A 25,338-nucleotide genomic window follows, 5' to 3' on the forward strand; every position below is an offset into this window, starting at 1 on the left:
ATCCTTGTGGTGGACAGGGGAAAGGATGTCCCTGTTGTGGACAATTGGGAGGATGTCTTGTGGTGGACAGTAGGGAAGAATTCACTGTAGTGACAGTGCGGAGAACATCCCTGTGGTCGACAGTGGGGAGGACATCTTTTTGATGGACCGTGGGGAGGACATCCCTGTGGTGGACAGTAGGGAAGACATCTCTGTGGTGGACTGTGGGGAGGAAGTCTCTGTGGTGGACACTTGGAAGGACGTCCTTGTGGACTGTGGGGAGGATGTTCCTATGGTGCTTAGCAGGACATCACTGTGGTGGACAGTGTGGATTATGTCCCTTTGGTGGACAATGTGTAGAACATTTTTGTGGTAGACAGTGGGAGGATGTCCTGTGGTGCACAGGAGGATGTCCTTGTGTTGCACAGTGGTGAGGATGTTCATGTGTTGGACAGTGGGGAGCAAGAACCTATAGTGGACAGTGGGGAGGACACCACTGAGTTGGACAGTTTTAAGGACGTACTGGTAGTACACAGGAAGACTTCTCTGTGGTGGACAATGTGGAGGAGGTCCCTGTGGTTGACAGTTGGGAAGATGTCTCTGTGGTGGACAGTGGGAAGAACATACCTGTGGTGGACAAGGGAGGATGTCCCAGTGGCAGACAGTGGGAATTATGTCCCTGTGATGGACATGGGGAGGATGCCCCTGTGGTGCACAGGTGGATGTTTCTGTGGTGTACATTGGGGAAGATGTCACTGTGGTGGACAGTGAGGAGGACATCTCTGTGGTGGACTGTGGGGAGGATACCCCTGTGGTGGACAGTGGGGAGGTCGTCTCTGTAGTGGACAGTGTGAAGGATGTTCATATGATGGATATTTGAGAAAACTTCCCTGTGGTGGACAGTGGGGAGGGTGTCCATGTAGTGGACAGTGGGATGGACAAACCTGTGGTGGAAAGTGAGGAGGACATCCCTGTGGTGGGCAGTGGAGAGGATGTCCTTGTGGTATACATAAAAATGTCCCTGTCGTGGAGAGTGGGGAGGACATCCCTGTTGTAGACAGTGGAGAGGATATCCCTGTGGCAGACAGTGGGGAGGATATCACTTTTGTGGACAGTGTGGAGGACGCCCTTTTGGTGGACTGTGAGGAGGACACCTCTGTGGTGGACAGTGGAGAGGACATCTTTGTGGTAGACTGTGAGAATAAAGTCCCTGTGGTGGACAGTGTGGATGATGTCTCTGTGGTGGACAGTGGGGAGTATGTCCCTTTGATGCACAGGAGAATGACACTGGGGTGTACAGTGTGGAGGATGTACCTGTGGTGGACAGTGGGGGATACTGTCCCTGTGGTGGACAGTATGGAGGATTTTACTGTGGTGGGTGGTGGGGTGGATGACTCTGTTGTAGACAGTGAAGACAACATCTCTGTGGTAGACAGTGAGGAGGACTTCCCTGTGGTGGACAGTGGAAAAGATGTCCCTGTGGTGAACATTAGGGATGATGTCTCTGTTGTGGACAGTGTAGAGGACCTCCCTGTGGTGGACAGTGGGGAGGATATCTCTGTGGTGGACTGTGGGGTGGACATCTGTGTGTTACACAGGAGGACATTTCTGTGGTGGATAATTGGGTAAATGTCCCTGTGGTGGACATTGGGGAGGACATATATGTGTTGGACTGTGGGAAGGACGTCCTGGTCATGCACAGGAGGATGACCCTGTGGTAGACAGTGGTGAGGACATCTCTGTGGTGGACAGTAAGTAGGACGTACCTGTGGCGGACAGTTGGGAGTACTTCCCTGTGGTGGACAGTGGGGTGGACATCTGTGTGGTACACAGGAGGACGTTTCTGTGATGGGTAATTACATAAATGTTCCTGTGGTGGACAGTGGGGAACACATCCCTGTGGTTGACAGTGAAGAGAATATCTCTGTGGTGGACACTGGGAAGGACGGGCCTGTGGTGGACAGTGCGAAGGACCTCCCTGTTGTGGAATGTGGAAAGGACTTTCCTGTGGTGGACAATGAGGAGTACATTTCTGTGGTGGACATAGGAAAAGATTTTCCCATGGTGGACATTGGGGAGGAAGTTTCTGTTGTGAACACTGAGGAGTACATCCCTGTAGTGGACAGTGGGGAAGAGTCCCTGTGGTTTACAGTGTGCAGGACATCTCTGTGCATAACAGTGTTGAGGACATACCTGTTGTGGACAGTGTGGAGGATGTCCCTGTCATGGACTGTGGGGAGGATTTTTCTGTGGTGGACAGTTGGGAGGACGTCAATATGGTGCACAGGAGTAATTCCTTATGGTGGACAGTGGGAAGGATGCCTCTGTGGAAGAAACTGGAAAGGACATCTCTGTGGTACAGAGGAGGACATCTTTGTGGTGGATAGTGGCAAGGACGTCTTTGTTTTGTACAGTTTGAGGGATGTTTCTGTGGTAGAAAGTGAAGAGGACGTAGCTGTATAAATACTGAAGGGAAAAACATGTGTACTACATGAGTTAAAGACAACTGTTAAAAAGTGGAAAACACTCAATGTATGTTATTAGTGCAGTCTGAGTTAAGATGTGTTATTTTGATTTTGGTATAAACACTGTAATAGCCGGCAAAGCATTGTTATTTGTTTTGTGTACTATGCACAAATAAGTACCTGTATTGCAGCTAAAACTCATGACACAATGCAAGGCAGTTCCCATCTGCAAAAATACACAAACACAAAAGCATGTGTTCTAAGTGATTTAAACACAACTATTAGAGAACTGAAAACACTAAATGCTTGATACTTGTGCAGTTTGAGACATGTTTTTCTGCTTTTGGAATAAACAATGTATTAGCTGGCCATGCATTGTTCTTTGTTATGTATATTATGTAAAAATAAGTACCTGTATTGCAGCTAAATCACATAATACAGTGTAAGGCAATTCCCGTCTGTAAAATACCCAAGGAGAATAGCATGTATACTACATGAGTTTAACACAACTATTAAAGAGCTGAAAACACAAAACACAAGATACTTGTGCAGTTTGAGTTAAGACGTGTTCTTTTGATTTTCGTATAAACACTGTAGTTGCTGGCCAAGCATTATTCAATTTTTTTGTATACCATGTACAACTAAGTGCCTGTATTGCAGCTAAAATGCATGATTCAATGTAAGGCAGTTCACACCTGTAAAAATACACAAGGAGAAAAGCATGTGTACTACATGAGTTCAACACAACTATTAGAAATATGAAAACACGAAATGCATGTTACTTGTGCAGTTTAAGTTAACAGGTGTTCTTTGATTTTGGTGTAAACAGTGTAATAGAAAGCCATGCATTGTTTATGTTATGTATACTATGTACAAATAAGTACCTCTATTGCAGCTAAAACTCCTGATACGATGTAAGGCAGTGCCAATCTTTATAAATAACCAAGGAAAAAAGCATGTGCACTACGTGAGTTAAACTATTATAGAGCTGAAAACACTAAATACACATTACTTGTGGAGTTTGAGTTAAGATGTCTTATTTTGATTTTGGTATAAACACTGTATTAGCTAGCCACACATTGTTTCTTTGGTGGACATTGGGAAGTACATCCTGGTGGTGGACAGTTGATATGATGTCACTGTGGTGGAATGTATGGAGGACACTGGAGAGGATGTCCCTGTGGTGGAGAGTAAGAAGAACGTCCCAGAGTGGACAGTGGGAAGTACTTCTGTGTTGAGGACAGTGCAGAGGACTTAACTGGGATGGGCAGTGGGGAGGACTTCCCTCTGGAGGACAGTTGGGAGGACTTCCCTGTTGTTGACAGTGAGGAGTACATCTCTGTATTAGACAGTGGAAATTGCATCCCTGTGGTTGACAATGGGGAGGACGTCCCTGTGGTGGACAGTTGTGAGGATGTGCATGAGGTAAACTGTGTGGAGGATATCCCTGTGGTGGACAGTGAGGAGGATGTCCCTTGGTGTCCAGTTGAAAGGACTCTGGAATTCTCTGTGGTGGACACTGGGGACATTTGGACAGTGGGGAAAATGTTCATGTGGTGCACTAGAGGACATCCCTGTGGTGGACAGTGGGAAAGACGTGCCTGTGGTGTACAGTGGTGAAGATGTTTCTGTTGTTCACAGGAGGATGTTCCTGTGGCTCACATTGGGAAGGATGTTCCTGTGGTGGACAGTGGAGAACATTCCTTTGTTGGACAGTGGGTAGGACAGCCCTGTAGTGGACAGTGGTAAGGACATCCCTGTGGTACACAGAACATCCATGTGGTGAACACTGGAAAACATCCCTTTGATGGAAAGTGGGGTGACCATCACTGTCATGGACTGTCGGAAGAACGTACCTGTGGTGGAAAGTGGGAAGGACATTTCTGTGGCTGACAGTGGGAAGGCTGTCCCTGTGGTGGACAGTGGGGAGGATGTCACTGTGTTGGACAGTAGGAAGGATGGCCCTGTGGTGGACTGTGGAAAAAAATGTCCCTGTAGTGGACAGTGGTGAGGACATCTCTGTGGTAGAAAGTTGGGAGGATGTACCAGTGGTGGACAGTGGACAGGAAGCCTCTAATGTGGACAGTGGGGAGGACTTCCCTGTTGTGACAGTGGGAAGGATGTACCTGTGGTGGAAAGTGAGGTGGATGGGCCTGTTGTGGACAGTGAGAAAGACTCAATATGGTTGACAGTGGGGAGGACGTCCCTGTGGTAGACTGTGGAAAGGACATCTCTGTGATGGATAGTGGGGAGGACGTCCTTGTGGTGCACAGGAAAATGTCACTGTGGTGGGCAGTGGGAAGGTAATCCCTATGGTTGACAGAGAGGAGGACACACCTGAGGTGAACATTGTGGAGGACATACTTGTGGTGGACATTTGGAAGAAAGTTTCTGTGGTGGACACTGGAGAGGATGTCCCTCTGGTGAACACTGGGGAGGAAGTCCCTGTATGGAGAGTAAAGAAAACGTTCCAGAGGTGGACAGTGAGGAAGACTTCCCTGTTGTAAGCAGTGAGAAGGACTTCCCTGTGGTAGACTGTGGGATGGACATTTCTGTGGTGGACAGTGGGGAGGACTTTCCTCTTGTATACAGTGAGGAGGACATACCTGTGGTGGACTGTGGGGAGGACACTCCTGTGGTTGACAGTGGGGAGGAGGTCCCCATGGTGGACTCTGGGGATGATATCCCTGTGGAAAACAGCAGAAACAATATTCCTGTGGTGGACAGTGAGATGGGTGTCTCTTAGTTAAACAGTGTGGAGGATTAACCTTTGGTGGACAATGGGCAGGACATTTCTATAGTAGACAGTGGGAAGTATGCAACTGTGTTAGATTGTGAAGAGGAGGTCCTGGTGGTGGACAGTGGGGAGGAATTCACTGTGGGTTAGAGTGAGGAGGATGTATTTGTGGTGGGCATTTGGAAGGACGTCCTTGTGGTGGACAGTGGGGAGGATGTTTCTGGGGTGGACAGTTGGGAGGACATCTCTGTGGTGCACAGTGAGGAGTATGTACCTGTGGTGGACAGTAGGGAGGATGTCCTTGTGATGGACAGTGGGGAGGATGTCCCTGTGGTGCACACGAGGGTGACACTGTGTTGGACAGTGGGAAGTACATTTATGTGGTGGACAATGGAGAGGATGTTTCGGTGGTGGTCAATGAGGAGGACGCCACTGTGATGGACAGTGGAAAGGATGTTTCTTTGGTGGACAGTGGAAAGGACATATGTGTGGTGGACAGTGTGGAGGACATCCATGTTGTGGACAATAGAAAGGACATCTGTGGGGTACAGTGGGGAGGATATTGTTGTAGAGCACAGGAGAATGTCCCTATTTGGGACCATAGTGAGGACGTACCTGTGGTGGACAATTGCAAGGACATCCCTGTGGTAAACAGTGGGGAGGATATCCCTGTGGTGGACAGTGAGGGGGTGTACCTTAGGTAAACAGTGTGGAGGACTTCCCTCTGGTGGACAGTGAGGTGGACATCCCTGTGGTGGACAGTGGAGAGGACTTTCCTGTGCTAAAGAGTAAGGAGGAATTCCCTGTGGGGGACAGTGGGGAGAATGTCCCTGTGGTGGACCGTTGGGAAGATTTCAGTGGGGTGGACAGTGAAGATGATGTCCTTGTGGTGTACATTGAGGAGGATGTCCCTGTGGTACACACAGAGGAGAAGGTCCCTGTGGTGGAAAGTGTGGAAGATGTCCCTGTGGTTGTCAGTGTTTAGGATGCTTCTGTTGAGGACAGTGGTGAGGTAGTCCCTGTGGTTCATAGGAGGACATCAATGTGGTGGACAGTGGGTATGACATCTTTGTTGTGGACAGTAAGAAGAACGTCCCTGTGGTGGACAGTGGGAAAAATATCCCTGTGATGGATAGTGGAGAAGACATCCCTGAGATTTACAGTGGGAAGGATTTCCCTTTGGTGGACAGTGGGGAGTTTATCCCTGTGGTGGACAGTCAAAAGTATGTCCCTATATTGGACAGTAGGGAGTACGACCTTGTGGTGGACAGTGGGTAGGATTTCACTTTGGTGGACACTGGGAGGATGACCTTTTGGACAGTGGGGAGAACGTTCCTGTGGTACACAGGAGGACATCCCTGTGGTGGAAAGTGGGAAAGACATGCCTGTGGTGGACAGTGTGGAGGATATCTCTGTGGTGGATAGTGGGGAGGACGTTTCTGTTGTGCACAAAAGGATGTTCCTCTGGTGCAAAGTGGGGAGGACATCTCTGTGGTGGACAGTGGGTATAATGCCCCTGTAGTGGACAGTGGTAAAGACATCCATGTTGTATACAGGAGGATGTCTCTGTGGTGGACACTGAGAAAAACATCCCTTTGCTGGACAGTGGTGTGGCTGTCACTGTCATGGACGAAAGTAAGAATATACCTTTTGTGGACAGTGAGGAGGATATCTCTGAGGTTGACATTTGGAAGGATGTGCTGTGGTGGACAGTGGGGAGGACATTTTTGTGTCGACTGTGGGGAGAATGTTCCTGTGGTGCACAGGAGGACATCCCTGTATTGGACAATAAGGAGGATGTCCCTGTGGTGGACAGTGTGGAGAAATTTGGGGTGGACAGTGAGGAGGATGTTTTTGTGGTAGACTGTGGGGAGAATGTTTCTGTGGTGCACAGGAGGATGTCCCTGTGATGGACAATAAGGAGGATGTCCCTATGGTGGACAGTGTGGAGGACTTCTTTGTGGTGGATAGTGAGGGGGACATCCCTGTGTTAGACAGTTGTGAGGATATCCCTGTGGAAGTCAGTATGAAGGATGTCCTTGTGGTGGACAGTGGGGAGAACTATACTGTGATGCACAAGAGGATGTCCCTGTGGTGGACTATAAGAAGGATGTCCCTGTGAAGGACAGTGAGGAGAACATCCCTGTAGTAGAGAGTTGTGAGGATGTATCTGTGGTAGACAGTTTTGAGGATGTCCCTGTGGTTGACAGTTTGGAGGATAGCCCTGTGTTGGACATTGGGAGGATGACCCTGTTTAGGACAATGGTGAGAACGTCCCCATGGTGGACAGTGGAAAGGACATCACTGTAGTGGACAGTGGTGAGAACATCTCTGTGGTAAAAAGTGGTGAGGATGTACCGGTATTGGAATGTGTGGAGGAAGTCTCTAATGTAGACAGTAGGGAGGACTTCCCTGTGGTGAACAGTGGGAAGGATGTTTCTCTGGTGGACAGTAGTGTGGACGTCTTTGTGGTACACAGGAGGACGTGCCAGTGTTGGACAGTGGAGAGAATGTCCCTGTTGTAAAAAGTGGGTAGGACATCCCTGTGGTAGACAATGGGAATGATGTCTCAGTGGTGGACAGTGGAAAGGATGTCACTCTGATAGACAGTGAGGTGGACAGGCTTGTGGTGGACAGTGAGGAGGATGTACCTGTGTTGGATAGTGGGGAGAATATCCCTGTGGTAGACAGTGGAAAAGACATCTCTGTGATGGACAGTGGGGAGGACTTTGCTGTTGTATACAGTGAGGAAGATGTACCTGTGGTGGACATTGGGGAAGACGTACTTGTGGACAGTGGGTAGAACATCTCTGTGGTAGACACTGTAGAGGATGTCACTCTTGTGGACACTGGGGAGGAAGTCCCTGTGGTGGACAGTGAGCAGGACATCCTAGAGGTGGACAGTGAAAAGGATTTCCCTGTTGTATACAGTGAGAAGGACGTCCCTGTGGTAGACTGTCGGGAGGATTCCCTGTTTTTGACAGTGGGAGGACTTCCCTGTTGTATACAGTGAGGAGGACATACCTGTGGTGGACTGTGGTGAGGCCACTCCCTTGGTGGACAGTGGAGAGGGGGTCCCTATGGTGGACTCTTGGGAGAATATCCCTGTGGTAAACAGTGTAGAGAATATTCTTGTGGTGGACAGTGAGGTGTGTGTCCCTTAGGTAAACAGTGTGGAGGATTAATCTTTGGTGTACAATGGGGAAACATTTCTATAGTGGACAGTGGGAAGGATGTCCCTGTGTTGGATAGTGAAGAGGAGGTCCTTGTGGTGGACAGTGGGGAGGAATTCACTGTGGTGTACAGTGAGAAGGACGTCCTTGTTGTGGGCATTTGAGAGGAAGTTCTTGTGATGGACAGTGGGAAGGAAGTTTCTGTGGTGGACAGTGGAGAGGATGTTTCAGTGGTGGTCAATGAGGAGGATGCCACTGTGATGGACAGTGGAAAGGATGTTTCTTTGGTGGACAGTGGGAAGGACATAAGTGTGGTGGACAGTGGGGAGGACATCACTGTTGTGGACACTGGAAAGGACATCTGTGGGGTACAGTGGGGAGGACATTGCTGTAGAGTACAGGAGGATGTCCCTGTGGAGGACAGTTGTGAGGAAATCCCTGTGGTGGACAGTGAGGGGGTGTACCTTAGTTAAACAGTGTGGAGGACTTCCCTCTGGTGGACAGTGAGAAGGAAATCCCTGTGGTGGATACTGGAGAGGACTTCCCTCTGCTATACAGTGAGGAGGAAATCCCTGTGGTGGAGGGTGGGAAGGATGTCCCTGTAGTGGACTGTTGGGAGGATTTCAGTGGGGTGGACAGTGACGAGGATATCCTTGTGGTGGACAGTGAGGAGGACATTCCTGCAGTGCAGAGGAGGATGTCCCATTGGTGGACAGAGGTTAGAATGTCCCTGTGGTGGAAAGTGTGTAAGATGTCCTTGGGGTGGTCAGTGTTTAGGATGCCCCTGTTGAGGACAGTGGTTAGGTAGTCCCTGTGGTTCATAGAAGGAGGTTTTTGTGGTTGACAGTGAAGATGATATCCCTGTGGTGAACCTGGGGAGAACTTTCCTTTCGTGGAAAGTGAGGAGGACATTTCTGTGGTGGACAGTGGGGAGAACATCCCTGTGTTGGACAGTAGGGAGGACGTCTCTGTGGTGGACAGTGGGGATAATGCCCCTGTAGTGGAAAGTGGTAAGGACGTCCCTGTTGTACACAGGAGGATGTTCCTGTGGTGGACACTGAGGAAAACACCCCTTTGATGGACAGTGGGGTGCCCATCACTGTTATGGATGATGGCAAGAGCATACCTTTTGTGGACAGTGGGGAGGCCATCTCTGTCACTGACAGTTGGAAGGATGTGCTGTGGTGGACAGTGGAGAGGACAGTAGGGAGGAATTTTGTGGTGGACTGTGGGGAGAATGTTCCTGTGGTGCACAGGAAGATGTCCCTGTGGTGGACAATAAGGAGGATGTCCCTGTGGTGTATGGTGTGTAGGACTTCTTTGTGGTGGACAGTGAGGAGAACATCCCTGTAGTAGACAGTTGTAAGGATGTCCCTATGGTAGACAGTTGTGAGGATTTCCCTGTGGTGGACAGTGTGGAGAATTTCCCTGTGTTGGACAGTAGGGGGGATGGCCCTGTGTTGGACATTGGGAGGATGTCCCTGTGTTGGACAGTGGAAGGATGTCCCTGTTTGGGTCAGTGGAAAGGACGCCACTGTAGTAGACAGTGGTGAGGACATCTTTGTGGTAAAAAGTGGTGAGGATGTTGTAACGAGCGCCCCCAAAATCCCTTTTCGCCCGCGAATAAGGATAGGGAGGTGGTAATCGGGTGTACTGCGACGAGGACCTTTTATTACTCCACACGATAAAGCGGAAAGACGGAAGAAACTGGAAGAGGCTCCCTTAAATACACCCTAGAGTGACGTATTCACTTCTGAATGGCTGTTCGCTCACCACCCAATATTACGCCTCGGGATAGGCCAGTGACTTGGCGCTCTTTCTGCCTAGCAGCTGCGCAGAATGATTGTTTACTGCTGGGGAAACATGAGACCAGCGCCATCTTGGAAAATGCACGTGTGTAGCCACTGAAACAGCAGCTCACTACATCTCTCCTTGTTTAAATTATTAATATAAAACAGCCTTTCGCCCATTAAATGCAGCACCAACTCAGTGAGGGAAAGCAGAGGCCTGATCCCCTGTGCAAAATGAGATATTGTAATGGGTTTAATTCCCATACCCAATCTCGATGACTTTTGACGGGGAAAGGAAGTCTCTACCCTGGGGCGCCACCAGGGGAGGTTTTTGGCATCAAACCTTTGTGCAATCAGGCATACTTTCGGGAAATCTATCCACACTCGTGGAACATTCCCTGTCGAGTACACACTCGCAAACACCTCTAACTGCTCAGGTACCGGTTATTCAGGCAAGGGCTGACTGGACTTAGACCTCTCATCTGCCCAGTGCAATGGGACGAACCCCTGGGGTGCATAGACTGAGGGTTGCAGTCATCGGCTACTTTCCAGCCAAGATAGTCAAATTTCAGGGAGGAATGCTTGCTCCAAGGCTGCGAGTGCTTAGGCTTTAAGCTACCTTGTCACGTTTTTGTTGGGCTTTGAGCTTACAAACCAACCATCTATGAATACTAATTCACATCATAGGGCTATATCAAGCAGGCCTATTCCGGCTCTTTGGAAAGAAAGAAAGAAAGAAAGAAAGAAAGAAAGAAAGAAAGAAAGAAAGAAAGAAAGAAAGAAAGAAGGAAGGAAGGAAGGAAGGAAGGAAGGAAAAGGCAGAAGAAATTTAAGAAGTAAAATCTCCACAGGCAGCAGATTCCATCCGCTGGAAATCTGGGCTTGCAATTACTGCTGTACCTGGTCCAACTTCCCATTCCACTTTCCTTTTAAATAAGCAGAAAGATTATGGCTTTAAATAAATGTATCATTCACAAATCTCAGAGGTGAAATACCTGGATGTGGGGTCACTGAGACACAGCTCATTTGAACCACATCTGCGAGCTGTTTTACATGGGCTTGGAGCGAATTAACTCTCTGATTGACCAACACATCCACTTTCTGTGGGAGGGTCAAAGCCTCAGAGGTTTTTTCTGAAATTTGATTAACAACAGTAGCTGCTGTATCTTGATTAACCATGTCTGAGTCAGCTGTCACAGCTGCAATTGTAGGGATGGTAATAGCAGCGATAAGGGCTGCAGTTATATCAAAATCTCCTTTCTTGTCAGGATAAAATCAAGGTCTCAGACATCTGAACGGGGATAGGGATCAGAGTGGTAAACTGGCTATTAGGCCTGCTTATAGAAAAGCAGACCAGCACTGGAATATAAAGCGAGTTACATTGGTACAAGTTAGCAGCAGCAACACCTTTTAAGAAGGCAAGGGCATAGGTTTTTGAGAAGCAGATAGGTTAACCATCTAAATTCACTGTATATACTAGGAACCCGATTTAGGAGAGTCCAAATGGGAGCTGAGAGCGTCTGCAGATGAATCCTTCGGGGGGGTCTTTTTCAGGAACCGCGAGTCGCCGTGTCAGTCACTCTGGCAGCCAAAATGGATTGTCTTCCCCCTGTGGAAACACACAGACCGCTCCCCGGGATCTTATTAAAATAGGATCCGGGCCTTTCCATAGACCAGTCAAAACATCTTTCCGTTTTACCATTTCTTTTGGCCTAGTTGGTTCCAGGCAATGGCGATCAGCCGCTGTATTGCCCTGACTGTCCAAATTCAGAAAGTTGAGGGTAAAAAGTGCCAGAGAAATGGTAGCTCGTGGCACCGTGGGCAGAGCTTCCTCAACTTCTCCTTTTTGTTTTATCAAATAAGTTTTAAGGGTGCGGTGAGCACGCTCAATGATGCCCTGTCCCTGGGGGTTATAAGGAAGACCCGTCAGGTGTGTCACTTCCATATGGCGACAAAATTGTTGAAATTTTTGAGAAGTGTAGGCTGGCCCATTGTCAGTTTTAAGGATTTTAGGCTTTCCCCAAGAACTCCAAGCTTCGAGGCAATGTTGAATAACATGGGCCGCCTTTTCTCCAGTCAAAGGAGAGGCAAACATAACTCCAGAACAGGTATCAATAGAGACATGCAAATATTGTAATTTACCAAAGGATGGGATGTGAGTAACATCCATTTGCCAGATTTCTAAGGGCCTGATTCCCTGAGGGTTAACTCCTGTATGGGGAACAGGTAGGAATTGACAGCAGTTTTGTCATTGAGTAACAATATCTCTGGCCTCCCTTCTAGAGATGTTAAATCGACATCGTAATGTCTCAGCTGTCACATGAAACCTTTTGTGAAAAGCTTTAGCCAAATCTAACTTTGGCGAAAGGGCAATTGCAATTAACCTTGTGGCTCGATCTGCCAGGTCATTACCACGGGACATAGGTCCCAGTAAGCCTGAGTGAGCCCTAATATGAGTTATAAAGACAGGGAATTTACGCTTAGCCAGGGTAAGCTGAATCTTTTGAAAAACTCCTACAAGTCTGCTAGATGTCTTAATTAACCCAGCAACTTCTAATGCTTTTACTGCATTAACCACATAGAAGGAATCTGAAACAATATTTAAGGGACCTGGAAAGATTTCCAGAACCTCTGACACCACTAAGCATTCCACAATTTGACGTGAGGTTTCATGATATTGTTTGGATGAAACCTTATCATTAACCACATAGGCACCCACTCCTGTTTTTGACCCATCCATATAAACTACCATTCCATCTGGGAGTGGCTCCTGAGACACAATATGTGGAAATATGATAGCTTGAGTTAAGGCAAATTGTAAGATGGGATGCTTAGGATAATGATTATCTATTTGACCATTGAAGGAAGTAACCAGCACTGCCCACACATCAGAGGTCGCTGTTAATATTTGGACTTGATGGGCAGTATAAGGCACTATCAAAACCTTAGGCACCCTTCCAAAATGAGTAATGGCTGCTTTTAGTCCATGAAGGGCAAGTTGAGCAACTGCATCTGGATACCTTTCAATAATCTTTGCGGGAGCAGCATTGGGATGAACCCATAACAAGGGCCCCTTCTGCCATAATACAGCAGTTGGTAAGTGTCTAGTTTTAAAAACACATAAGTCAAAGGTTTTGGTTTCATCTATGTGTTTCAACTGGGCATCTTGTAAAGCATTTTCTACTACTTGCAGAGCACGGCTCGCAGCTGGTGTTAAGGCCCTCAGTGAGGAAATATGAGCATCCCCTTCTAAAATATCAAATAAAGGTTTCAGCTCGGCCGAGGGAATTTTTAATAAACGGTCTTAACCAATTTATATCACCTAATAATTTCTGAAAATCATTTAAAGTATGTAAATGGTCTCTACGAATCTCCAATTTCTGAGGAATTATCTTTTCTGGATAGATAACTGTCCCTAAAAAGGAACCAATCTCTGAAAATTGAACTTTCTCAGTAGCAACATGTAGACCCCACTGTTCTAAGGTTTTTAATAATAAGGGGTATGAGGTCTGTAAAGTACCTAAATCCTTATGACACATAATAATATCATCTGTATAATGAGCCAGCAACAGTGAAGGAAACTGCTTCTTAATTGGCTTGAGGGCCATTTGTACATACAGCTGACATATAGTAGGGCTGTTTGCCATGCCCTGAGGCAGAACTTTCCACTGATATCTCTTATCAGGTTCAAAACGATTAACAGTAGGTAGTGTAAACACAAATCTTGGTCTATCTTGTGGACATAAGGGAATAGAGAAAAAACAATCTTTAATACCTATAATTATAATTCTCCACTGCTTAAGCAAGGCAGAGAGTAGAGGCAAGCCTCGTTGCACAGAGCCAAATAGTCGCATCTGTGCATTGACGGCTCTTAAATCATGTAAAAGTCTCCACTTCCCGGATTTCTTTTTAATAATAAATATAGGTGTATTCCAGGGGGAGGTAGAAGGCTCTAAATGACCGAGCTGCACTTGTTCGTTAGTTAGTTTTGTAGCAGCTTCCAATTTCTCAGAGGATAGTGACCACTGAGGAACCCAAACAGCCTCCTCTGTGAGCCAGGGTATGGGCATAGAACCCTCAGTGGCAACTAGGAAAAACCCAGTCCTTGTCTTCCTGCGTTTGATTCTTGTGAGACAGGATCTAACCTTCCTTGTTCGTTCCTGCCAAGAACTTTCCCTTCTTTAAATCCCATGCTTTTCATAATGTTTACAGCTTGTGGGGAGTATTCACTGGTCAGAACTAGCCCTAGGCCCTGTAAAATGTCCCTTCCACAGAGGTTGACGGGGAGGGGAAGCACATAAGGTATAAAACTTCCTGTCTGACCCTCTCCTGCCTTCCAAGTCAACGAACGGGAGCTGACTGCAGGACTGGCCTCATATCCCAATCCTTGTAGGGAGTGGGATGATCTCTTTACAGGCCATGCTTTAGGCCACCAATTAGCAGAAATGATACTTTTATCTGCTCCTGAGTCCAGAATTCCGGTAAATTTCTTCCCCTCTATTACTAACTGTAAGGCAGTTCTAGTTTTAAAATCAACCACCAGATGTGTGAAGTCAGTTCCTGAGGAACCAAGCCCCTGAGAACCTCTAAGCTTCTCAGTGGATGGAAAACAATCATGCAAGCTTGGAAGAACAATCAATTGAGCAATCCTGTCCCCAGGGGAGATAGAGAATACACCTTGTGGACTAGCACAGAGAACTTGAAGTTCTCCGGTATAATCCTGATCTATTACACTGGGGTGTACCACGAGCCCTTTTAAGGTGAGAGAGGAACGGCCTAATATAAGACCAACGCTTCTCTCTGGCAGGGGGCCTCTGTAATCGACCGGGATCGGCTACACCCCCATGTGTGGCATTAATAAGACTCGGGAGGTGGAGCAGAGGTCCAGTCCTGCAGAGCCCCTTGTGGCTCTGCAGCGAAAAGAGTCCCCTGAGTGTTCCACAGTGTCCCATATCTTTTGGGGCCCTGGGATCTCGGGCCCGCATATCCGTTTTTTTGAAAAATTTTCCTCCTTAATGGCTGAGAGATTTGGGGGGAGAATTTGACCTTTTATATCTCTAATAGAATGGCAATCTTGAGCCAAATGATAGCCCTTTCCACACCTAGTACATAGCTTTCCTGGTATTTGATTATTCGGGCACTCCCTTTTCCTATGTCTGGCCTTCCCACAGGCATAGCACCGGGCCATATGTTTTGAAGGGAAGGTTCCATGATTCTGACCCTTAAGCAGCACTGCCGCCATTTCTAAGTTCGCCGCCGCGAGCCCTGCATTAGTAAGGGGACCTCCCAATCCTCGGCAGACTCTTAACCAATCTTGTAGCCCCTTAGCTCTCCGCGGTGCAATAGCGGCACTGCATTCCACCGTGGCATTTTCAAAAACCATCTGTTCTATTAGTGGCATCGCCTGTTCTGGTTCCCCAAAGATTCTACCCGCTGCCTCGGTCATCTGAGCCACAAAGTCAGAGAACGACTCATTAGCTGTCTGAATTATCTTGGACAAATAAAGGTTACTGCCTTCCTTCCTAGGGAGGGACTTCCACGCCTTTATCGCAGCTGCTGCTATCTGTGCTTAGACCTGCCAAGGATGAGCGGTCTGGTCATTCGCATGTACGCCAACTCCCGCTAGCATGTCAAAAGTCCGTAATTGCTGTCCCTCAGTATTTGCATTAATCCTAGCTTGTGCTTGTAACGCCTCATGCCACAAGGCCTTCCACTCTAGGTATTGGCCCATATTGTTAAGTACCGCCTTCACTGTGTCCTGCCAGTCTCCTGGAGTCATGGCAGCTGTACCTAACCTCTCTACTTGGGCTACAGTAAAATTAGCTCCAATTCCATATGCGCGCACTGCTTCCGCTAATTCTTTGACCTGTCTATAATCTACGGGAGCATAAACTCGGGCGCCTTCTGCCGCTTCAAAGACCGGAAATGCAAGCTGTAGCTGCCTCCGATCTGCCGGGCTGAGGAATGAATTAGGGTCTCCGCCCGAATCATAAGTCGGAGGCAAGGGTGGGGCTGAGGAATTCAAAGTCCTTCTTAGCCTTACTTTGGAACCACCAGCCTTTGTACAGGCAGTTGGTTCCTGCCCCAGGCCCTCTTCCTCTCCTTGCGTTAGATCTTCCTCGGAGCTGCTAAGGTGTATGGAAGCAGGCTCCTTAATTGGGTGCGGGGGTTCCCGCTTCTCTTCACCAGCCAGTGAAGATTTTGTAGCTTTAATAGGCCCTGCAGTGGCCTGTATTCCTCCTGAACATTCTTTTCTATAACCAAACTCTCTGGCCAGTCTCTCTCCAGACTTCTTCGTCTGTTTCTCTTTTCCCAACCCTATGGCTGAGCGCCTGTTGCCACATCCTGGTTCTGATAGCTTAGAGCAGACCCTTTTTGAAACCTCTCCGCTCACCCTATTAGCTGTGCCTCGGGCTGGGTCCTCACAACAAAAATAGACTGCCAACGAAAACCACACGAGCACAAGGCCAGCTGCTACAGCAGCAGCAGTGAATGAAAATTCGGTCGCAACAACGGTCTCCACGCCAAGCATACCTTCCAAGATGCACCTCGTGTTTGTTCCGCAGTTTTTAACCCGTCCCCAAACTTGGGTGGTCTCCCGCAGCGCCTTAAATCCCGGGTTTCGGCACCAGATGTAACGAGCGCCCCCAAAATCCCTTTTCGCCCGCGAATAAGGATAGGGAGGCGGTAATCGGGTGTACTGCGACGAGGACCTTTTATTACTCCACACGATAAAGCGGAAAGACGGAAGAAACCGGAAGAGGCTCCCTTAAATACACCCTAGAGTGACGTATTCACTTCTGAATGGCTGTTCGCGCACCACCCAATATTACACCCCGGGATAGGCCAGTGACTTGGCACTCTTTCTGCCTAGCAGCTGCGCAGAATGATTGTTTACTGCTGGGGAAACATGAGACCAGCGCCATCATGGAAAATGCACGTGTGTAGCCACTGAAACAGCGGCTCACTACAGGATGTACCTGTTGTGGAAAGTGGGGAGGAAGTCTTCAATGTAGACAGTAGGGAGGACTTCCCTGTGGTGAACAGTGGGGAGGATGTTTCTGTGGTAGACAGTAGTGTGGATGTCCTTGTGGTACACAGGAGGACATGCCTGTGGTGGACAGTGGAGAAAATGTCCCTGTTGTGGAAAGTGGGGAGGACATCTCAGTGGTGGACAATGGGAAGGCTGTCCCTGTGGTAGACAGTGGGAAAAATGTCCCTGTGGTGGACAGTGAGGTAGACAGGCTTGTGGTGGACAGTGAGAAGGATGTCCCTGTGGTGGATAGTGTGGAGAAAGTCCCTGTGGTAGACAGTGGAAAGGACATCTCTGTAGTGGATGGTGGGGACGATGTCCTTGTGGTGCACAGTAAAACATCCCTGTGGTGGACAATGGTTAGGAATTCCCTGATGTATACAGTGAGAAAGACGTACCTGTGGTGGACATTGGGGAAGACGTACTTGTGGACAGTGGGAAGAACATCTCTGTGGTGGACACTGTAGAGGATGTCCCTCTCATGGACAATGTACAGGAAGTCCCTGTAGTGGAGAATAATGAGGACATCCCAGAGGTGGACAGTGGAAAGAACTTCCTGGTTGTGAACAGTGAGAAGGACATCCCTGTGGTAGACTGTCGAGAGGTTGTCCCTGTTGTGGACAGTGGGAGGACTTCCTTGTTGTATACAGTGAGGAGGACATACCTGTAGTGGACTGTGGAGAGGACCCTCCCTTGTTGGACAGTGGGGAGGAGGTCCCTATGGTGGACTCTTGGGAGAATATCCCTTTGGTAAACAGTGTGGAGGATATTCCTGTGATGGACAGTGATGTGGGTGTCCCTTAGGAAAACAGTGTGGAGGATTAAGCTTTGGTGTACAATGGGGAAAACATTTCTATAGTGGACAGTGGGGAGGAATTCACTGTGGTGGACAGTGAGGAGGATGTCCTTATGGTGGGCATTATGGAGGACGTTCTAGTGATGGACAGTGGGGAGGACGTTTCTGTGGTGGACAGTGGAGCAGATGTTTCTGTGGTGGACAGTGGGGATGACATTTCTGTGGTCCAGAGCGAGAAGGACATCCCTGTGTTGGACAGTAGAGAGAATGTCCCTGTGGTGGACAGTGAGGAGGAGGTCCCTGTAGTGCAAATGAGGATGGCACTGTGGTGGACAGTGTGGAGGATGTTCCTGTGCTGGACAGTGAGAAAATTTTTCCTGTGGTGGATCATGGGGAGGACATTCCAGAGGTTTAAAGTGGGGAGGACTTTTCCTTGGTGGACAGTGGTGAATATGTCCCTGTGATGGACAGTGGAAAGGATGTCCCTATAGTAGACAGTGGGGAGGATGTTCTTGTGGTGTACAGTGGGTAGAATAACACTGTTTTAGACACTGGGGAGGACACGTCTGTGATGGACAGTGGGGAGGACGTCCCTGTGGTGCACAGGAGGAAGTCCCTGTGGTGGACAGTTGAGAGGACATCTTGAAAGATGTTTGTGGGGTGGAAATTGAAGAGGACGTACCTGTATAAAAACCCAATGAGACAAGCATGTGTATTATATGAGTTAAATAAAACTATTAGAGAGCAGAAAACACTAAATGCACGTTACATGTACAGTTTGAGTTAAGACGTGTTTTTATGATTATGGTATAAACACTGTATTAGCCTGCCATGCATTGTTATTTCTTTTGTATACTATGTACAAATAGGTACCTGTATTACAGAGAAACACATGATACAATGTAAGTCAGTTCCCGTCTGTAAAAATACCCAAGGAGAAAAACATGTGATGTGTATGAGTTAAAGACAACTCTTAGGGCGCTGAAAACACTAAATGCACTTTACTTCTGCAATTTGAGTTAATAGGTGTTCTTTTGATTTTGGTATTAACACTGTAGTAGCCGGCCAAGCATTGTGCATTTTTGTATACTATGTTCCAATAAGTACCTGTATTCCAGCTAAAATGCTTTATACAATGTAGAAATACCCAAGGAGGAAACGTGTACTACCTGAGTTAAAGACAACTCTTAGAGAGCTAAAAAAACACTAAATGCACATTAATTTTGCAGTTTGAGTTAAGACATGTTCTTTTGATTTTGGTACAAACACTGTAGTAGCCGGCCAAGAATTGTTCTTTGTTTTGTATACCATGTACTAACAAGTACCTATATTGCAGCTAAAACACATGATACAATGTAAGGCAGTTCCTGTGTTTATAAATACCCAGGGAGAAAACCATGTGTACTACCTGAGTTAAAAACAACTATTAGAGAGCTGAAAACACTAACTAAATGCATGTTATTTGTGCAGTTTGAGTTAATAGGTGTTCTTTTAATTTTAGTATAAACACTATTATTCGGTGAAGCATTCTGCTTTGTTTTGTATGCCATGTACAAATAAGTATCTCTGTTGCAGCTAAAACGCATGTTACATTGTAAGGCAGTTCCCATTTGTAAAAATAACCAAGGAGAAAACCATGTATACTACCTGAGATAAAGACAACTATTAGAGAGCTGAGAACACTAAATGCACATTACTTGTGCAGTTTGAGTTAATAGGTGTTATTTTAATATGGTATAAACACTGTAGTAGCCAACCAAGCATTGTGTATTTTTTCCCAAGACACTTTATTTATCAGTATTTGTATATACATACATACATATACATGTATACATATATACATACATATAGGAACAATAATTAAATAAGATATATTTGAAAAGTATTGGGGGTTGGGAAGAGTGGGAGGAAGGAGAGAAAGAAAAAAATTATGTAAATACAGTGCTCATATATGAAATTCTCAAAAAGGAATCCATTTTTTAAAAAATGTTCAACATATTAACTTGCATTTTACAATATGAAAATAAATATGACCTATAATTATGTTGAAGGACATTTTAACTCACTACAAACTTTGAAATTTAAAATGAAATCAATAAAAAGTATTTTACCCAGCATACTAACAAAAACCACAATAACATTTTATAATTCAAAGTATTTTTGAGAACAAGAAAATGGATTGTCAGAAGTGAAGTCAGCAGAGCCAAGGGGACACTGTGTGTTATTTATTTTGTTTTCATTTCTTTTTTTCTTGTTTTTCTTTTTTTATTATTATCAAATCACAATTTTTACTTTTAAACACAGGGGTTATAAACAAGAAAATGCAGGATGTGGGGAAGGGGTTGACACAGGAGCATAGATGTTCAGGGGGAGTACAAATATCTTTCAGAACAGGATATCAGCTGGGTGAAGGTTCAGGGGTCAGGTCACTATGACTCTGCTTATGCTTCACTTGTCCTTATCTATGTTGGTACTATCCGCCAAGACTGCCTATTTACAAGGTCTATAACTACTCAAGCTGGTAGATTTCCACAAAAGCTGCCTGTTTACAATAGTTTATAGACATCTGTTTCAGTGTTTTTCCATAGAGATCCAAGACTTTGTGTTAGCAGGCATGTATGTCAGGCCTCTTGCTGATTTTAGGCTTATGGCTGATTTTAGGCCTTCAGTGTATAAGCAGGGCTGCCCCTGACATCTCTCTTCTCCAATTATAGAAGGGCTGTGGCGATTCTAATTTTGCAAAGGCAGGGATAGATGCCTGACCTCCAGTAATTAAAGGGGACCTTGTAATGGCTCCAGTCCTCCTGTCGTTGTCCAGTGAGGCATGAGGGCCATACCCATCCCAATGTCTTTTTCCTGGAGAGGGGATACTTTTGACATCAACCCCTATGCAGTCAGGCTTGTCCCTCAGGGAACCCAGAAACATATTTTTAATTTTTATTTGTATTCCCTTGCAGTGCTTAGCCTCGCAGCATATGCAAGAATTCAGATTGCCAGACAGAGGGGGTTCTGGTTGGCCCCTCTCTGCTTGGTCTAGGTGCAGAAGTTCCCTCTTTTAGGTTGGGTGGAGATGGGACTTGGGAGCACCCTGGATAGAGTAACATCCTCATCTAGAGTCTTGTGGTCCTGCGTAGCTAACTTATGATAATGTATCTGAATAGATTTTGCTATCAGATTATCTATCTGTTGTTTTACAAAGTTAGTCAGCCTATTTAAGGCCCAGGGACCAAAGGAAATAAGCAAAAATAACCTAATTAATGGTCCCAAGATGGAAGGAAGTAGGGTTAACAATCATGGAGAGGTTGAAGACCAATTATTGTACAAGCTCTCATTTTTCTCTTTCTCTCTCTGTCTTTTCTCAAGACCTTCTCTGGCCTTTTTCATGCTCTCTTTAATCATCCCTGTTTTGTCTATGTAAAAGCAGTATTCTTCTTTAACGGCTGTACACAGTCTAGAGCTGCACACAGTCTTTTCTATTGTAAAAGAGAAAATCAAGGCCAATAAGGTCCTTTGCAATTTGGGGGGGATTGCATCAGACTGCGAAAAGAGGGATTTTTTCAGATTAGTGATGTCAATCTATAGCTGTTTGACATCCTTGTCAAAGTCCCATTGGAGGTCTGAGTAGTATAAGTCCAGAAGCCAGCATCAGGATTAAAACTCCTAACAGCAGTCATCACCAGTGATTATTTTTTATCTGGAAAAGAAAAAAGAAGGGAATTCTCAGGGAAATTTCTCTTCCCTGCATGTCAATTATTATTCATCTTATTTATAATTGGGCCTGGTTTTGTGGGGGGTATTTATTTAGTTCATTAATCTTTTGGTGGCCATTTAGCTGTGCCTTCTGTGGTATCAAACATGCATATGAATCCTCAGCCCCATGTAGGAACTGGGTCCTGGACATTCCATTTAAGAGTAAAAGGGTCCTTCCACATAGTTGTGGTTTAGTTTTTATTGGTCTCAGTGATGCCAGAGGCAATCAGTGGCAGATTTGCCATGAGCTTTCAGTTTTAGAAAGTTAAGAATAAACAAGGCATGCCCCTTCAACCCTCAGAGAGTCATGAAGACACTATTTAAAGAAATATAATTCTTCATTAATAATTTCTTTTATCAAAGGACTATCATAAAACAGCCAACAATTAATCAATCTATATCAATCTATATAATATATAAATTAATGAGAGCTTCTTCTACTTTTTGTAAAATTATTCCTCTTTTATCAATTAATTATTGAGAGAAATTAGGATTTGCATCTCCCTTGAGAATATTAAACAGAGACATAAATGTTTTTGTGAAGAGCTTAAAATAAGATCTTAGTCAATAAGCATCTCCTGGAAACCTTTGAAAATCATTTGAAATAAATAAACTATCTTTTTATTCCAGACCCATTATCTGGGTATTTTTGGATATCTTACATATTTACCTTTCACTGTTATCTCCACTTCCTTTCTCCCCCAAAACCCCTTATACCATACCCCCTCTTCCAATTTTTATGAGGGTGTGCTCCCACCATTCTCCCAATCCCGCCTCCCTGCTCTCACATTCCCCAACACTATTGATCCAATCTTTCGGGGAACATGGCCCTCCATTTCCACTGTTGCCTAACGAGGCCACTGTCAGTTACCTATACAAGTGGAGCCATGAGTCCCTTCCTTTCTGTTCTCAGGCTGGAGGTTTAGACCCTGGAATCTCTGGTTGAATATTTTGCTACTCCTTCTAAAAGAAACCCAACGCACCCACACTTTGGTCTTCCTTCCTCCTCTTGAGTTTCATGTGATCTATGCATTGTGTCTTAGGTATTGTGAGCTTTTGGGCTAATATCCACTTATCAGTGATTGTATGCCATATATGTTCTTTTATGATTGGGTTACCTCACTCGGGATGATATTCTCATGCTCCATCCATTTGCCTAAGAATTTCATTAACTCATTGTTTTTAATAGCTGAGTAGTACTCCATTGTGTAAATATACCATATTTTCTGTATCCATTCTTCTGTTGAAGGACATCAGGGTTCTTTCCAACTTCTAGCTATTATAAATAAGGCTGCTATGAACATAGTGGAGCATATGTCTCTGTTGTATTTTGAAACATCTTTGGGTATATGCCAAGGAATGGTATAGCTGGGTCCTCAGATAATATGTTCAATTTTCTAAGGTACCACCAGACTGATTTCCATAGTGGTTGTACCAGCTAACAATCCCACCAACAATGGAGGAGTGTTCCTCTTTCTCCACATCCTTGCCAGCATCTGCTGTCACCTGTGTTTTCGATCTTAGCCATTCTGACTGGTGTGAAGTGGAATCTCAATGTTGTTTTCATTTGCATTTCTCTGATGACTAGGAATGTTGAACACTTCTTTGGTGCTTCTCAACCATTCAAGATTCCTCAATTGAGAATTTGTTTATATAGAGAATTACATTGATGGACTTTTTTATATTGAACCAACCCTGCATACCTGGGATAAAGCCTACTTGATCATGATGGATGATTGTTTTGATGTGTTCTTAGATTTGGTTTTCAAGAATTTTATTGAGTATGTTTGCATTGATATTCACTAGGGAAATTGGTCTGAAGTTCTCTTTCTTTGTTGGGTCTTTGTGTGGTTTAGGTATGAGCATGATTGTGGCTTCACAGAATGAATTGGGCAGTATTCCTTCTATTTCAACTTTTGGAACAGTTTGAAAAGAATTGGTATTAGATCTTCCTTGAAGGTCTGATAGAATTCTACACTGAAACCATCTGGTCCCAGACTTTTTTTTGGTGACTAGATTTTTAATGACTGCTTCTATTTCTTTCAGGATTATGGGACTGCTTAGATGGTTTATCTGCTCCTAATTTAACATTGGTAACTGGTATTTGTCTAGAAAATTGTCCATTTCTTCCAGATTTTCCAATTTTGTTGAGTATAGGCTTTTGTAGTAGGATCTGATGATTTTTTTGGATTTCCTCAGTTTCTGTTAGTTCCCCGTTTCAGTTCTGATTTTATTAATTTGAATACTGTCTCTCTGCCTTCTGATTAGTCTGGCTAAGGGTTTATCTATCTTGTTGATTTTCTTAAAGAGCCAAATCCTAGTTTTATTGATTCTTTGTATAGTTTTTTTGTTACTATTTAGTTGATTTCAGTCCCGAGTTTAATTATTTCCTCCTGTCTAGTCCTCTTGGGTGTATTTGCTTCATTTTGTTCTAGAGCTTTCAGGTGTGTTGTCAAACTGCTAGTGTATACCCTCCCCAGTTTCTTTTTGTAAGCACTTAGAGCTATGAGTTTTCCTCTTAGCAGCATGTTGATTGTGTCCCATAGGTTTTGGTATGATGTGTCTTCATTTTGATTAAATTCTAAAAAGTTTTTAATTTCTTTCCTTATTTCTTCCCTGACCACATTAGCATTAAGTAGAGTATTGTTCAATTTCCAATGTGAGTGTGGGCTTTCCCTTGTCTTCCTGTTTGTGTATCCAGCCCGTTAGCTTTTTATTGTGGAATTGAGTCCATTAATGTTAAGACATATTAAGGAGAGGAGATTGTTGCTTCCTGTTATTTTTGTTAACAGTGGAAGCAGTGTTTGTGTGTTTATCTTCTCTTAAGTTTGTTGGAAGTGGCTTACTTTCACGCTCTTTCTGGGGTATAATTGCTCTCTTTATATTGGTGCTTTTCTGTTATTATTCTTTGTAGTGCTGGGTTTGTAGAAAGATATTGTATAAATTTGGTTTTGTCATGGAATATCTTGGTTTCTCCATCTATGGTAATTGAGAGTTTTGCTGGGTATAATATCCTGGGCTGACATTTATGTTCTCTTAGGGTCTGTATGACATCCATCCAGGATCTTCTAGCTTTTATAGTCTCTGGTGAGAAGTCTGGTGTAATTCTGATAGGTCTGCCTTTATATGTTTCTTGGCCTTTTTTCCTTACTGCTTTTAAAATTCTTTCTTTGTTTTGTGCATTTTTTGTTTTGATTATTATGTGATGGGAGCTATTTCTTTTCTGGTCTAGTCTATTTGGCGTTCTGTAGGCTTCTTGGATGATTATGGGCATCTCATTGTTTAGATTAGGGAAGTTTTCTTCTATAATTTTGTTGAAGATATTTATTGGCCCTTTAAGATGGGAATCCTCACTTCCTTCTATACCTATTATCCTTAAGTTCTGTCTTCTCATTGTGTCCTGAATTTCCTGGATGTTTTGTGTTAAGAACTTTTTGCATTTTGTGTTTTCTTTGATAGTTGTGTTAATATTTTCTATGGTATCTTCTGCACCTGAGATTCTCTCTTCTATCTCTTGTATTCTGTTGGTGATGCTTGCATCTATGACTCCTGATTTCTTTCCCAGCTGTTCTATAATCCTGGTAGTCTCCCTTTGTGATTTCTTAATTGTCTCTA

This window comes from Arvicanthis niloticus, chromosome 1 (genome assembly GCF_011762505.2).
Source record: "Arvicanthis niloticus isolate mArvNil1 chromosome 1, mArvNil1.pat.X, whole genome shotgun sequence".
NCBI lineage: Eukaryota > Metazoa > Chordata > Mammalia > Rodentia > Muridae > Arvicanthis > Arvicanthis niloticus.